This window comes from Lissotriton helveticus, chromosome 7, assembly GCF_964261635.1.
Source record: "Lissotriton helveticus chromosome 7, aLisHel1.1, whole genome shotgun sequence".
NCBI classification, from domain to species: domain Eukaryota; kingdom Metazoa; phylum Chordata; class Amphibia; order Caudata; family Salamandridae; genus Lissotriton; species Lissotriton helveticus.
The window spans coordinates 1,256,047,543-1,256,064,699 of record NC_136068.1 but is presented as its reverse complement, the minus strand read 5'-3'; the positions used below and the strand labels follow the sequence as shown (position 1 = coordinate 1,256,064,699).

Below are 17,157 nucleotides of genomic sequence, written 5' to 3'. Positions count from 1 at the left end.
ATCAACTGAGGGTCTCCCCAGATACTTTTCGAAGCACTGGTGAACGAGCTTGGCAACAATGGCATACGAATGGTTTTTAATGTTATTCCATGTGCAAAGTGTTCTAACCGAGGAACAAGTTTGGATAGGAGTACTTTGTTTTAGTCTTAACTTCCACCTACAGACCAGGGCTTATTTACAACCCCCGTGCGCTGCTGGTGCGTCACTTTTAATATGGAAAAAAGTGACATACCGGCGGCGCAAGGGCTTGGTAAATAAGCCCCCAGGTGTATAATAATAAAATTCAGAAGAAGATGACGCAGAAGAATGGTAATAATGTTTGCTTCTGGTTCTGCGCTCATATTTTCTACAAATCACATCCCTGGAAACAAGAACGCGCTTTTATAATTGGTCATTTGTATGGTACTGGGTGGGACCACCGCACCAGAGCCGGACAATCGTCTGTACTGCTAACGGTAAATTCTTGAGCGTTATTTGCACCAACCAACCGGTGTAAAACCCACATTGTATGTAATGTAAATGTAATTGAGCTTATATAGCGCACAGCTACCCGCAGTGGGTTTCCCGGCGCTTGCTTAGGGAACCCTTCCTGGTATTCCCCTGTGAGATAGCAGGGTATCCACAAGGTGAAAGTCAGGCATCCCGCCGCGAGGGGCCGTTGTGGAGATTAAGCAAGCTATTGCCCAGAGTCGCAGAGTGTGAACCCGTGAGTCGAGGAGGCACCGGGGCGAGAATTATCGAGTCCGTGGAATTTTTAGCCCAAGACCCTGCCGAGGCGGGGAATTGAACCCTGGTCCAGGACCGATCTCAGCTTCCGGGTCTGCTGCCTCTAACCCCTGAGCCACACTTCTCCACATTTGTACCAACCTACAAGTTACAACCCATTTTACACCGGTCAGCCGGTGCAAGTGGACTTCCACCGGCGCCAATAGTATTGTTTGTCGTTTGGACCCCAGACGGCGCAGACTCATGCCAATACATGTCTCATGAGGCACTGAATGATGTATGTCCTCCTCCCGTCACGCGGGTGCCTTCCACGGCTCCCCCGTCTCTGTCTTTTGATGGCCCTCCACGAGGAGGCGGCTCCGGGGGCCTGATGTCATCGCTGCTCTCCGCCTCGCGATACAAATGCTCCTGTTAGGGTGAGTTTGGCCCTCGGGGTTACCGCATTCATGGAAACGGCCGTGCCGCCTCCGTCCTCCCAGGACTGGGATTACTATGGCGCTTGTTGCTAAGGGAGCTTCCAGCTGCTCGGGTGCTGCTGCTAGCTCTGCGTTTACCTCACAGATGGCGGCTTAGTGGCAGCATCTGTGCCCGCTTACACAAATGGGTAGTGCCAGGCTGGTGCGCGCAGGGGGGGGCGAGTGGGACAGCAGGGTAGAATTGCAGGGTAATTGTAGAGTTCGTAGAATTCAAGTAAATGTTTATCACGTGCATAGTTTCTCATGATGTATATTATCCCGGGTGTGGATGTGCTCCTGTGATGTGTTTTGGTTTATCTTAATAAACCCACTTAAAGACTTCAACGACGTCTCCTGTATATTACTTTCAACAAGAGAACCGTCACTTTACATTTGGCGACGAGGACCTCCATTTCACCAAAGAAAAAGCACATCACCTACCTTGCACGATCCCACTACCCTCACCGCCGACTCCAAGACCTCCACAAGCTTCACTACGGAAAAATCCGCCGCCGATTGGCCGTCTCCTCGCAATTTTGCATAATTTTATGCATTTCTACAATTATTGACGGACCCTGCTGCGCGTCACTCATGACGTTAACGAGATCATCATCTCGTTCCTAACACGTCATCACGCATGCGTAGGAGCGTGGTTACGCTTGGAGGCCATTTTAATTTGTTTCCACGTTACCATAACAACCAGTTACCGATCGGAGAGATCAGAAGGGAAACAACCGCGTTTACTCATTTAAAGGATTTACGGTGAGCGGTTTTTAAAGAAATATATTGAATTTTACCTCTTTTTGAGGATTCTAAAGGAATATTTAAACAACTTTCAGTAAATTTTAATTTTACAAATTTTGTCTTTTCAACATTACATTGCAATAAGCGAAATGGCCACGAGCCAGCAAATAGTTACATTAAATTATTTTTTACCAGTACCTGGGAAACCTAAAGAACCTTGGAGACATTGGTTTCAAAACTTTGAAAGTTATTTAATTGCCATAGGAGCTGATGAATACTCTCCTAAAAGGAAATTGGCAATACTTTACAGCAACTTAGGTAAAGAGGGCAGACAAATCTTCAACAATCTTCCCAATCCTCTTCCATCCTCTAGTGGTGGAGGTGACATTAATGAATATTCTGCTGCAGTTTTAAAATTGAAAAGAAAATTCCTTGAACTACCTAGTGTCATACTCGAACGTTATAATTTCATGAAAAGACGTCAGGAACAAGATGAATCTATTGAAGAATTCATATCTGCTTTAAGAAACCTTGCTGCTGAGTGCAGTTTCGGAACTTACCTTGAAACTGCATTGAGAGATCAATTCGTGTATAATTGCTGTCACAAGAAAATTCAAGAAAGAATATTGAGTTGTAGAGACCCTTCCTTATCTGAAGTATTAGAAATAGCTAAAGGTATTGAAAGGTCCATTGTATCGTCAAAATGCATTACTGAAACTTCTTCTCTCATTCAACCTGATACAAATATTAATGCTTTATATACTAGAAATAAGCCCTTTCAGAAACCTTTTCAAAGAAGAACAAATGCCTTTTGTTTTCGTTGTGGTTCGAAAACACACTTAAGTAACAGCCCAATTTGTCCAGCTCAAGGAAAAAAGTGCACTTTTTGTCAAAAAATAGGGCATTTTCAAACCGTTTGTCGTAATCGTAAGAGTTCTCAGATTAATAATATTTCTTACATTACAGGTGAAAACTCTGATGATGTCGAATTTATTAACACTGAAATGAAAAATACCACTATTAACACTGTTGAAATTGTTACTCCCAATAGAAACTTAGTTGAAAAAGAAATTCTTTCTATTCATTCAGTTTCTATTTGCATGGTTGATTCCAATGGTCTGGCACACGCAAAAGATCCAACTTGCCAGGTAATTGTTGATCATTTAACAATTGACATGATGGCAGATTCCGGTGCCCCCGTGACCATTATCTCTGAATTACTATTCAATACTCACTGGTCTTCCAAGATTACCCTTGAACCATTGGATATCATACCAAAAGCATATGCTGGAAAAAGCATTGAAATGTGGGGATATTTCATTACTAGCATAATTTGTTTAGGTAGAAAAATATATACAAAAGTATATGTTGATACTAATGGAAAATGCATTGTTGGATGGCAAGATCTTGCCAAAATGGGTCTCAAGCTAGTCCCTGGTTCTGATTGCCCCGTTCAGATAAATGAACAATGTGATGTATCCTTCGTTAATTTCATTGATGTAGGAATAATTAACAAAATCATTTCAGATTTTCCAGAAGTCTTCAATGATTCAGTTGGTAAGATTAAAAACTATGAACATCACATTCGCCTTAAACCCAATGCTATTCCTGTCATACACAAATTGAGGAATGTTCCTCTTAATGTAAGAGATGATTTGAAAAAGGTAATTTTGAAGATGGTTGATGAGAAAATAATTGAAGCTGTTGACTCATCTTTATGGGTCAGTCCGATCGTAGTTGTTAAAAAAAAAAGATTCCAGCATTCGTTTGTGTACCGACCTTCGATCATTAAATCAAAACATTTTGATTGACTGTTATCCATTACCCAAAATTCAAGAACTTCTCACTGGACTTGCTGATTCTAAATTGTTTACGCTTTTAGACTTAAGGAGTGCATACCACCAAATTCCCTTAACCAAATGTTCATCTGAACTTACCACGTTTATTACTCCTTTTGGAGCCTTTAAATATCTAAGACTCCCCTTTGGTTTAGCAAGTGCCGCAAGTGTTTTTCAAAAATTTATGAACAGCGTTTTATGCAATATTAAGAATGTACAAGCATATCAAGATGATGTTTTAATTCATTCCAAAAATGTTGATGAACATGTTAAAGACTTATATGTTGTTTTATCTCGCTTCAAGGATGTTGGTATCACCCTTGGTACAAAAAAGTGCAAGTTTTTTGTTGAAGAATTAGACTATTTAGGTCATTCCATCTCTACCATAGGTATCAAACCTAAACTTTCCCTTACTCAGGCCATTCAAGATGTACCCATTCCAAACAACAAAGATAATTTGAGATCCTTTCTTGGTCTCACCGAATATTATTCGAGATTTGTGATGAATTATTCTCAATTGGTTCAGCCTCTTAGAATTTTAATGAAAAAGGATGTTTCATTTTTGTGGAATGATGAAGCAGATTTGGCCTTTAATAACATCAAAAAGGTCATCATAAATTCTCCAGCTCTTTCATCCTTTACACCAGGTCTCAAATGTGGCATTTTTGTAGACGCAAGTCAAAAAGGCCTTGGTGCTGTCCTTTGTCAATGGAAAGGTTCAGTAGAACATACCATTGGTTTTGCGTCAAAATCACTCAGCAGTGCGGAATACAATTACAGCACCATTGAAAGAGAAGCCCTAGGTTGCGTATGGGCTGTAGAAAAGTTTAAGATTTACATTTGGGGCTCTCAATTTTTATTATACACTGACCACAAACCTTTAATACATCTTCTAAATGGGAATGGCACTGGCAAAGCCTCTTCAAGGTTAGTTAGAATCCTTTCAAAATTAAATGACTTCAATTTCAGCATTCACCACATTGCTGGAGGCAGAAAAATGAGAGCTGATGCTCTCTCTAGATTGCCATTAGAAAATAATAATGACGTACTTGGAAATGATATTGAGTGCGTTGTTGCCTCCTTAGAGGACTTAATTCTCTCTCCTCTTTCTATTTCTGAAGAGGATTGGTTCAAATGCTACACTGAAGATGAAACTCTTATGGCAGTAAAAAACCTTATAATCTCAGGCTGGCCCAAAATTCGTTCTCTTCCCGCCCCTTTAAAATCCTTTGCACAGGTTTCTGAAGAATTAACAATTGTTAATGGAATAATTTTTAGAGATGACCGTTGCATTCCACCTTTAATTTTGCGCAAAAAATTATTTTTCACTGCGCATCAAGGTCATCTAGGGGTAGGTGGTACCTCACGTAAATTAAAAGAGCATTTTTGGTGGCCAGCTATGGAAAAGAATGTAAATGATTGGATTGATACCTGTAGCATTTGTTTAGCTTCTGATAAACACTGGAAGTTACGAAATGTATCTTTACATAATGTTCCTATTCCTGATGACCCCTGGTTCAAGCTAGCCATTGATTTTTCAGGACCCTTTGAAATTTTGCCTCAAAATCAACGTTACATTGTCTCTGTTATAGACTATTACTCCAAATGGTTTGATTTTGATTTTTGTACTAACCCTGATTCTGCTTCAGCTATAAGATTTTTACAAAGGATTTTTAGGATGGAAGGACCTCCCAAAGAAATTGTTAGCGACAATGGTTCGCATTTTTGTTCTAACGTCATAGAGGAATTTTTCAAGAAATTTGACATAAAACACTTGAGAGTAGCCCTATATTCTCCTACATCAAATGGTTTAATTGAACGAATGAATCGATTTTTAAAAGAGGGCATTCAGACTGCTTATTCATGTAAAGAAAATGTAGAAATTTTTCTAAGAGAGAAAGTTTGGGCATACCTAATTACACCACACTCCACCACAGGCTTATCACCTTTCAGATTACTTAAGAAAAGAAGCCCACATAATACTGTTTGTCCTTCCTGGATTAAAAATCTGATTCCAGAGAAAACTGTTTGTTTAGCATGTTCTGACAGAACAAAACTTAAGAATAATGTTGAGAAACAACAAGCAGTACAAACACGGAATTTTAATGCCAAAGTTGTCTCTAACCCTGAAATTTTTGCAGTAGGTGATTGGGTCATGTTTAAGTCTGTAGATAGAATTAAAAAAGGCCTTTCTAAATTTTCACTCCCTACTCAAGTACTTAAAGTGTCCAAAGGTTCTTTATTTTTAGATAAGAGAGGATGGCGTAATAAACGTTCACTTGTCAAATTAACTTCTGACCAAGCCAAGAGCATCCTCAGAACCAAGAGTGAAAATGAAAGTCATTCTGGGTCTTTTCTTGATTTACCACAATTAGAATGTCCAACTCCTAATGACATTTCTTCTTATTCTCAAGTTACTCCAGTTTCTGATGAGGAAACTTCACCTCCCATTGAAATGTCACTTACTCTTACTGACGATGTTGAAAATGATAGTACTGCTTGCCAAACTTCTGATAATGCATCTAGAACTCATAGAAACTGCTCTTTTCCCACTCGCTTTAGAGATTATTATTTTTGTTAAGTTTCATTTCTAGTAGTTAAGTTTTCTTTCAATTTCTTTATTTGATAAGGAGAGAGGAGATGTAGAGTTCGTAGAATTCAAGTAAATGTTTATCACGTGCATAGTTTCTCATGATGTATATTATCACGCGCATCTCTTGAAGAATGTTATCTTTCAAGAGACGCGTCTCTCGTGGCAATGATTACCTGTAAGCTTCAACTGTGAGTTTGTCACTTCTACAGTTGGAGTTTACCGGGTGTGGATGTGCTCCTGTGATGTGTTTTGGTTTATCTTAATAAACCCACTTAAAGACTTCAACGACGTCTCCTGTATATTACTTTCAACAAGAGAACCGTCACAGTAATGCGATGAGAAGTCCTTAGGATAAATAAAATACTGCGCAACGACAGAATATGGCAAGCCGGCACGCAGGTGAAAGAGGTGTTTGTGGGATTAGGTCATGATGAAAAGAGTGGTGTGTGAGCTAAGGGGGCAGTGCAGGGCCTTGCGACGTGCAGACAGCAGAGCAGTGCTGCGCGAGCTGAGGCTAGTAGAGAAGTCCTGCACGCGCAGAGGACTGAAGAAGAATGCTGTGTGTGCTCGGGGACTCACAACTGTGGTGTGTGAGTAGAGGGGCTCAAAAGAGCGTCATGAGAGCTGCGCTCAGAGAATTCTTTTTTCAATAACAGATGCAACAATAAAACAGATAGTGCTATATAAGTCAAGGATACTTGAAAGGTTCTGGATGAGTCGAGAATACCCGAACTTCACCTAGAACTCCCCAGTGGCCGAGCCAGTGTGTCATGAGCCCTAGTGCAAGCAAGGACACGGGCTCCCTTGTCACTGTTTGAACTATGAAATACTGCAATAATAAAGGTTTAGTAGGCCTCACAGGCTTTTGGGCCCGGTGCCACTGCACCTGCTGCACCAATGAAAGCGACGCACCTGGAACTCCCAAACAGTGCTGTCTGAGCTGAGGGTCGCAACCGTAAGTTGAGTGTAGTAGAAAATGCCGTGTGTGGTTAGGATGATAAAATAGTCCTAAGCAAACCAAGAGCAAGCATACATATGGGTCTTTGTGAGCATAGGGAAGAACCAGATTCCCGTTGCGTGACTAGAAAAATGCTGGGCTAGGTCAGGATCCCAGAACCTCCTTGGAGCGCGCGGAATATCCAGCCACGTATTATACCTGTTAAAAGCACCTATGTACTGCTGTCCGAGCAAACAACATCAGAACAGCAGCATGTAAACTGAGGGCACAAAACAGGTCTGAGTGAGCCAGGAACAGTGCAATGCAATACTGCTAGCAAAGGTTAACAGTAGAGTTCTGTATGTTCTGAGAGGACCTGAGGGTCGTGTAAGCAAAAATCACAAGCCCAGTACTGGGTGAACAGTACCAGGGGACATTACTAAACACTGGCTAAATGGAAAGTTGATAGACATTTTTTTGCTCCTAAAAAATTGTTGGTTTTTTTTTTGCATTAAAAGAATTCCTGAAGCATAACTGAATGCTTAAAATGAAATGCTACTCAAGTTTATTTTCTCTGTGGGGCCCAGCTGGACGTCCTAGTTTACCCAGTGGCACTTTCATGTGCAGACAAATATTTGTGACGCATCATTGATAACAGCACCAGATACCGTTACGTACTTAACCCAAAGTTAAATGACAAACAATAATCACGTGGTACGTGAAAGTCGCCCCGGTTTTTTTATGCATTTGCCAGGAGATATAAAGCTTATCAAAGCCGATGCCTGCAGCGAGCAAGCTCACAGTTCACGGAGGCTGGAATTGCTCTTCGTGTGCGCCCACGGAGGGCACAGCAGAATGGTGCCTCAGGCGCTCGAATGTATCATTCCTTTTCAGTGGCTCTGAGGGGGGCTCATGGTGGCGATGCTGATGTGGTGCTTAAACTAGTACTCGTCAATGTTTTGGTAGGCTTTGGAAGGGATGTACTTAACAGAGGATTCTACCCAGATTCCTTTCAGCTGATACAGAGGGCAGACGGTATCTCTGCCTCAAATGTACCTCTCAGCCTATTGGATCAGATTGTTTCTCACTGCCAATGCCGATATGCACTGCAGGTTAAGGATGGCTAGGTCCTCTCCAGGTGCAGCAAAGTCTGGCGTGGTCTGGCTCTTCGCCCCGTCGATCCTACCAGTGACCCTGTTAGCCCTACTTCTCACCCAGGAGCATGGGCATCATAAATGCTGGAAGTTACCACTACGCTAACACTGGCACCGTGCAAGCCACTGCCATGCGTTTACGTTACATTTACAGCACTTCTCAAACAGACGGCTGTACTCCTAGTGGACAGTAGTAGTTCTGAGTGGGATTTCATTTACAGGCCTGATGCACCTTTAATGTACTGCTTAAATAGGCGGCACAACCAGTGTTGCAGGCACACTGGTAGCATTTAATTTACAGGCCCTGGGCACATGTAGTGCCACTTTACTAGGGACTCAGAAGTAAATTAGATATGCCAATTGGGTATAAGCCAATGTTACCATGTTTTAAGGAGAGAGCACAAGCATTTTAGCAGTGGTAAAGTGTACAGAGTCCCAAGGCCAACAAAAGAATGCAGCAAAAAAATGGAGGATTTAAAAAAAAAAAATTATTGAGAGTTCATAAACATTACATCATACAATAATATCATATATGACTACATATTTCAAAATTTTGAAATAAGAGAAAATTAGTTTAAGTATACAGTACAAAATATTACAGTATGATAAATATTCATTTCTAAATGCTCACCAATATAATCACAATATTCCTATAATACAGAAAGATCATAATAAGTTAAAGTGAACAGTGCAGAATCGGGATACATACCTATATACGTACCTTATCATTTTATATCAATTCAATTCAATAAAACTTTATTTTGGTTTTTGTTTAAAAACCACAAAATTACAAATACAGTAATACAGAGGATTCATAAGACATTAAAAATACAAATCATAACAGGATACAGAGGTGCAAAAAGGTATAATTTCGTCATTTCATAAAAACCGAAGAAGTACATAATTTATCCAAGTTGTACTGACATATTCATAAAAAGATTTAATTGAGTAAAGACCATTACAAATCCAAGCATTTTCTGTATTTAACGGTTGATTTTAAAAATTCAAGAACATGGAGAATACTGTCATTGTGCAAAAGTTGTAAATACATCAAGGCTGGTCTAATTTGAGTAAAATTAAGATTTCTTAAAAGTGTCACCAGATAGCGTTTACGGGGGTATTCATAAAAGCTACATAAAAATATGAGATGCAGCATATCCTGCGGAGACTTTCCGTCGCAGCCGCAGGGAGCTGCAGCTTTACTAAAAATAGCAGTTCTTGGCCTAATAAGCAAGAGATTAAAGAGATTCAGCCTAAATCTGGTCAATACAAATTTTTCATGAGAGGTCAGAGAGCCCATTAAATAGGGCTCAATGGATGCAGATGTTTTCAGCATAAGATATTTTCTGACACTCGGCTTCTGAATCTCAATGGCTTCCCTCTGTAACTTCCTATCCATGAGGTAAGCCAGTTTCGTTGTCTCCAGGTCCCCTTTAACAAAGCTACTAGGCTTTTCAAACAATTCGGAACGTCCCAATCTGAAAAAGCTAGTTTTCAAGTATTTCATCCATGGGATAGCCAGTGCAATATCCTGAGACAAACAATCTTTCACAATTAAGTGCGTTAGTGGGATATCAGGGTTCAGCCAATGTTTTATCCAACAAGTCAGTGGGCGTAGGGAGAAGATATCTCTTATATATTGTGTCCCTAATTCTTCATGGACTGCTAGATTAGATGTGCCCGAGGGGACACACAAAAGACGCTTCATGAAAGAATTTTCCACAATCTGGAGCTGCTCTCCTGCTACATACCCCCATATTTCAGTGCCATATACGGCCGTGGCCACTGATTTGGCGTCATATAAATGTAACATGGCGCCAATTAGTTTTTTCCCCAATTTGGATACAAAATTAAAAATGGATGCGTTCACCCAAGCCAGTTCTCCGTTCTTTTGTAGAAGACGAGGGCCCCAGTGTAATTTACTGTCAAAAAGGACCCCGAGATAGGAGAACGTCTTTGATGTGGGGATTACTGCTTCATCTACTTTAAATAGAAAGTTCCTTCTGGGTTGTTGACCTACTTGCATGACAAACGATTTGGAATTATTAATCATTAAATCCCTATTTGTCATGAAGGACTTAAAAGCATTTAGAAGAGCTTGGAGGCCCCTTTCAGTCCTCGATATTTTATATCAACTTTGACAAGAGAGCAGCAGAAGATTAAGGATCTTAGAGTAAACTGCAAAGTGTTGTACCTGGACAAGTACATATGTACTGTCCTTTTATACCGACTGCAATACATTCTCCTATGTTTTAAACACACTCCAATATTTCTCATACTTTCTTACTGCCCCTGATCTTATTGCATATTTCTTTTCCATTTCTTGCACTCTGGTTAATTTTGCCCTCCAAGCATTAAAAGTGGGTACTTTCTCCGTTCTCCAGAGTTGGAGGATTAGAGATCTTGCTATTAAAGCTACAATAAATAAACCTTCCTCGTGAACAGAGATAGCAGAGAAGCAGCCCAGGACTGAAATAGATTTATCAATTAAAATGAGGGGATCAATTGTAATTTTAAGATATTTCTCGATCTCCTCCCCAAAACTCTGGATTTTTGGACACTCCCAGATGATATGTGTCCAGGTTCCTTACTCTGCGCAGCGAAAGCATTTGTCTTCTATCTGCGGGTATATTTTATGAAGAAAAGAGGGTGTTCTATATATCAACCATTTCAAATAGTGATGCATACGTTTTAAATTTGCCCTTCTAAATATTGCTATGTTAAACTTATTATTTACAACAAGAGGTGGTGATGGACAGAGTCTCTGAATTAAGCAGAGTACTCTCACCCAGTCAAGAGATCAGGGCTAGATCCAACACCGTTTTTTAGCTCATTGCACCATCCCAGTTTCAGAACCTGGCTGTATGCAAATTAGTCTGTCCCTGGCCCAGTGCATCATGGGAACAGGGCAGACCAGACTACAAAAGCCAATTCTTACACTGGGAAGGAAACAAGCTTCCGGGGACCGGTTTCTGCCATTTCAGGCGTCTTCGGCCCGGCTTGCTTGAATCCTGATGGTGCAATGAGCAAGGGACTCACATCTGAGTATACCCTTCCACGCTTAGGGTGGACAAAATGATTTACAACAAGAGGTGGTGATGGACAGAGTCTCTGAATTAAGCAGAGTACTCTCACCCAGTCAAGAGATCAAGGCTAGATCCAACACCGTTTTTTAGCTCATTGCACCATCCCAGTTTCAGAACCTGGCTGTATGCAAATTAGTCTGTCCCTGGCCCAGTGCATCATGGGAACAGGGCAGACCAGACTACAAAAGCCAATTCTTACACTGGGAAGGAAACAAGCTTCCGGGGACCGGTTTCTGCCATTTCAGGCGTCTTCGGCCCGGCTTGCTTGAATCCTGATGGTGCAATGAGCAAGGGACTCACATCTGAGTATACCCTTCCACGCTTAGGGTGGACAAAATTATTTACAACAAGAGGTGGTGATGGACAGAGTCTCTGAATTAAGCAGAGTACTCTCACCCAGTCAAGAGATCAGGGCTAGATCCAACACCGTTTTTTAGCTCATTGCACCATCCCAGTTTCAGAACCTGGCTGTATGCAAATTAGTCTGTCCCTGGCCCAGTGCATCATGGGAACAGGGCAGACCAGACTACAAAAGCCAATTCTTACACTGGGAAGGAAACAAGCTTCCGGGGACCGGCGTGGAAGGGTATACTCAGACATGAGTCCCTTGCTCATTGCACCATCAGGATTCAAGCAAGCCGGGCCGAAGACGGCTGTAATGCCAGAAACCGGTCCCCGGAAGCTTGTTTCCTTCCCAGTGTAAGAATTGGCTTTTGTAGTCTGGTCTGCCCTGTTCCCATGATGCACTGGGCCAGGGACAGACTAATTTGCATACAGCCAGGTTCTGAAACTGGGATGGTGCAATGAGCTAAAAAACGGTGTTGGATCTAGCCCTGATCTCTTGACTGGGTGAGAGTATTCTGCTTAATTCAGAGACTCTGTCCCTCACCACCCCTTGTTGTAAATATTTTTGTCCACCCTAAGCGTGGAAGGGTATACTCAGACATGAGTCCCTTGCTCATTGCACCATCAGGATTCAAGCAAGCCGGGCCGAAGACGGCTGTAATGCCAGAAACCGGTCCCCGGAAGCTTGTTTCCTTCCCAGTGTAAGAATTGGCTTTTGTAGTCTGGTCTGCCCTGTTCCCATGATGCACTGGGCCAGGGACAGACTAATTTGCATACAGCCAGGTTCTGAAACTGGGATGGTGCAATGAGCTAAAAAACGGTGTTGGATCTAGCCCTGATCTCTTGACTGGGTGAGAGTATTCTGCTTAATTCAGAGACTCTGTCCCTCACCACCCCTTGTTGTAAATATTTTTGTCCACCCTAAGCGTGGAAGGGTATACTCAGACATGAGTCCCTTGCTCATTGCACCATCAGGATTCAAGCAAGCCGGGCCGAAGACGGCTGTAATGCCAGAAACCGGTCCCCGGAAGCTTGTTTCCTTCCCAGTGTAAGAATTGGCTTTTGTAGTCTGGTCTGCCCTGTTCCCATGATGCACTGGGCCAGGGACAGACTAATTTGCATACAGCCAGGTTCTGAAACTGGGATGGTGCAATGAGCTAAAAAACGGTGTTGGATCTAGCCCTGATCTCTTGACTGGGTGAGAGTATTCTGCTTAATTCAGAGACTCTGTCCCTCACCACCCCTTGTTGTAAATATTTTTGTCCACCCTAAGCGTGGAAGGGTATACTCAGACATGAGTCCCTTGCTCATTGCACCATCAGGATTCAAGCAAGCCGGGCCGAAGACGGCTGTAATGCCAGAAACCGGTCCCCGGAAGCTTGTTTCCTTCCCAGTGTAAGAATTGGCTTTTGTAGTCTGGTCTGCCCTGTTCCCATGATGCACTGGGCCAGGGACAGACTAATTTGCATACAGCCAGGTTCTGAAACTGGGATGGTGCAATGAGCTAAAAAACGGTGTTGGATCTAGCCCTGATCTCTTGACTGGGTGAGAGTATTCTGCTTAATTCAGAGACTCTGTCCCTCACCACCCCTTGTTGTAAATATTTTTGTCCACCCTAAGCGTGGAAGGGTATACTCAGACATGAGTCCCTTGCTCATTGCACCATCAGGATTCAAGCAAGCCGGGCCGAAGACGGCTGTAATGCCAGAAACCGGTCCCCGGAAGCTTGTTTCCTTCCCAGTGTAAGAATTGGCTTTTGTAGTCTGGTCTGCCCTGTTCCCATGATGCACTGGGCCAGGGACAGACTAATTTGCATACAGCCAGGTTCTGAAACTGGGATGGTGCAATGAGCTAAAAAACGGTGTTGGATCTAGCCCTGATCTCTTGACTGGGTGAGAGTATTCTGCTTAATTCAGAGACTCTGTCCCTCACCACCCCTTGTTGTAAATATTTTTGTCCACCCTAAGCGTGGAAGGGTATACTCAGACATGAGTCCCTTGCTCATTGCACCATCAGGATTCAAGCAAGCCGGGCCGAAGACGGCTGTAATGCCAGAAACCGGTCCCCGGAAGCTTGTTTCCTTCCCAGTGTAAGAATTGGCTTTTGTAGTCTGGTCTGCCCTGGTCCCATGATGCACTGGGCCAGGGACAGACTAATTTGCATACAGCCAGGTTCTGAAACTGGGATGGTGCAATGAGCTAAAAAACGGTGTTGGATCTAGCCCTGATCTCTTGACTGGGTGAGAGTATTCTGCTTAATTCAGAGACTCTGTCCCTCACCACCCCTTGTTGTAAATATTTTTGTCCACCCTAAGCGTGGAAGGGTATACTCAGACATGAGTCCCTTGCTCATTGCACCATCAGGATTCAAGCAAGCCGGGCCGAAGACGGCTGTAATGCCAGAAACCGGTCCCCGGAAGCTTGTTTCCTTCCCAGTGTAAGAATTGGCTTTTGTAGTCTGGTCTGCCCTGTTCCCATGATGCACTGGGCCAGGGACAGACTAATTTGCATACAGCCAGGTTCTGAAACTGGGATGGTGCAATGAGCTAAAAAACGGTGTTGGATCTAGCCCTGATCTCTTGACTGGGTGAGAGTATTCTGCTTAATTCAGAGACTCTGTCCCTCACCACCCCTTGTTGTAAATATTTTTGTCCACCCTAAGCGTGGAAGGGTATACTCAGACATGAGTCCCTTGCTCATTGCACCATCAGGATTCAAGGAAGCCGGGCCGAAGACGGCTGTAATGCCAGAAACCGGTCCCCGGAAGCTTGTTTCCTTCCCAGTGTAAGAATTGGCTTTTGTAGTCTGGTCTGCCCTGTTCCCATGATGCACTGGGCCAGGGACAGACTAATTTGCATACAGCCAGGTTCTGAAACTGGGATGGTGCAATGAGCTAAAAAACGGTGTTGGATCTAGCCCTGATCTCTTGACCGGGTGAGAGTATTCTGCTTAATTCAGAGACTCTGTCCCTCACCACCCCTTGTTGTAAATATTTTTGTCCACCCTAAGCGTGGAAGGGTATACTCAGACATGAGTCCCTTGCTCATTGCACCATCAGGATTCAAGCAAGCCGGGCCGAAGACGGCTGTAATGCCAGAAACCGGTCCCCGGAACCTTGTTTCCTTTCCAGTGTAAGAATTGGCTTTTGTAGTCTGGTCTGCCCTGTTCCCATGATGCACTGGGCCAGGGACAGACTAATTTGCATACAGCCAGGTTCTGAAACTGGGATGGTGCAATGAGCTAAAAAACGGTGTTGGATCTAGCCCTGATCTCTTGACTGGGTGAGAGTATTCTGCTTAATTCAGAGACTCTGTCCCTCACCACCCCTTGTTGTAAATATTTTTGTCCACCCTAAGCGCGGAAGGGTATACTCAGACATGAGTCCCTTGCTCATTGCACCATCAGGATTCAAGCAAGCCGGGCCGAAGACGGCTGTAATGCCAGAAACCGGTCCCCGGAAGCTTGTTTCCTTCCCAGTGTAAGAATTGGCTTTTGTAGTCTGGTCTGCCCTGTTCCCATGATGCACTGGGCCAGGGACAGACTAATTTGCATACAGCCAGGTTCTGAAACTGGGATGGTGCAATGAGCTAAAAAACGGTGTTGGATCTAGCCCTGATCTCTTGACTGGGTGAGAGTATTCTGCTTAATTCAGAGACTCTGTCCCTCACCACCCCTTGTTGTAAATATTTTTGGCCACCCTAAGCGTGGAAGGGTATACTCAGACATGAGTCCCTTGCTCATTGCACCATCAGGATTCAAGCAAGCCGGGCCGAAGACGGCTGTAATGCCAGAAACCGGTCCCCGGAAGCTTGTTTCCTTCCCAGTGTAAGAATTGGCTTTTGTAGTCTGGTCTGCCCTGTTCCCATGATGCACTGGGCCAGGGACAGACTAATTTGCATACAGCCAGGTTCTGAAACTGGGATGGTGCAATGAGCTAAAAAACGGTGTTGGATCTAGCCCTGATCTCTTGACTAAGTGAGAGTATTCTGCTTAATTCAGAGACTCTGTCCCTCACCACCCCTTGTTGTAAATATGTTAAACTTATTAAGCCTATTCCAGATTGGTTTGAGGACCTGTATACCTTCCCTTTTATTCCATCTATCCCTCGTTTTTTCATATAGAGAGAGCAATTTATTATCACTGAAAAGTTTAATCCAATTACTAATCTTCCGCTGTATGGGGGAATTAAGGGCTTCACTGATAATAGTTTTATAATACAGGTTTTCCATGTCTAGCTTTTCTAATATGGGTTTTACCTAATGAATGACCATTTTAAAATTGTGCTTGAATGTTAAAACCCCGTTTCCATCCCCGCCCAGGTTTTCCAAAGATTCCCCTTGGTGAAATCCTGGATCTGAACGTATCCATTTTTTCCCCATAATCTTAGTATGCTACTCTTTAGCAAACCTATTTCCCCCTATAAATAGTTTCGAAAGCCTAGTTGAGATATTGATTCTTAAAATATCGTTGTGTGCTAAGAGCTGAGATTTGTTTTTATGCGTTCTTTGCAAGGTCTTATAACATACTTTTTTGGGGTACTTAGTGACTCTTGTAGGGTCTACTATGTTATGGTCCCTGAAGATCTTTTTCATAAAAACATTATCTGCCTTTTGAGGGTCTAAGAAGAAAAATCTAAAACTATGATGTGCAAATACTGCATAATAATAATCTCTGATATTTGGTAATGATAATCCTCCTTCTGCTACAGGAGGGTTTAAAGTGCTGTGTGCCAATCTTGGTACCTTATTTGTCCATAGGAAAGAAGAGAACATGTTGTCTATTTCTTTTAAAAAGAAGCCTGTATTGCACAGGGAGCAGCACTAAAGAGAAAATTGAATAACGGAAGGGTAGACATCCGTATTAATGCAGCTCAACCTATTATTGATAACAGCAGCTGATTCCATCGTGTTAACTGAGAGCACACCTTTTTCGGCAATGGGATAAAGTTTAGAGAAAAAAGATCTTCTACTTTCTCAGTTACATAAATCCCTAGATACCTCTTTGGGCTAGTATTATATGTCTGTCTAAATTCTGATAAAAGAGAATTCACCTCCCAATTGCAGAATATTATTTCTGTTTTGGTCTTATTGACTTTATAACTCCCTATTTTTTCAAAGTCTGCGAAGACTCTCATAACTTCCGTCTAGGTATCTGTCTTTTGGTCCAAGAAAAGAACAATATCATCAGCATATAATTTTATGTTCGTCATTCCTTGGACCGGGACCGTATGAGCTCTTTTTTCCCTAATCGCGATTGCTAAAGGCTCAATAAATAGAGCAT

General features: G+C 42.5%; 1 long non-coding RNA gene across 2 annotated transcripts in view; it reads right to left on the bottom strand.

Moving 5' to 3' along the window:
- LOC144767321 (uncharacterized) overlaps positions 1-6,633 on the bottom strand; it is a 670,339-nt gene extending 663,706 nt beyond the window's left edge. For both annotated transcript variants that reach the window (XR_013598148.1, XR_013598147.1), the window contains exon 1: positions 1,623-6,633. This is a non-coding gene — a long non-coding RNA (uncharacterized LOC144767321). The remainder of the gene's footprint in view (positions 1-1,622) is intronic.
- Positions 6,634-17,157: the final 10,524 nt, after the last annotated feature.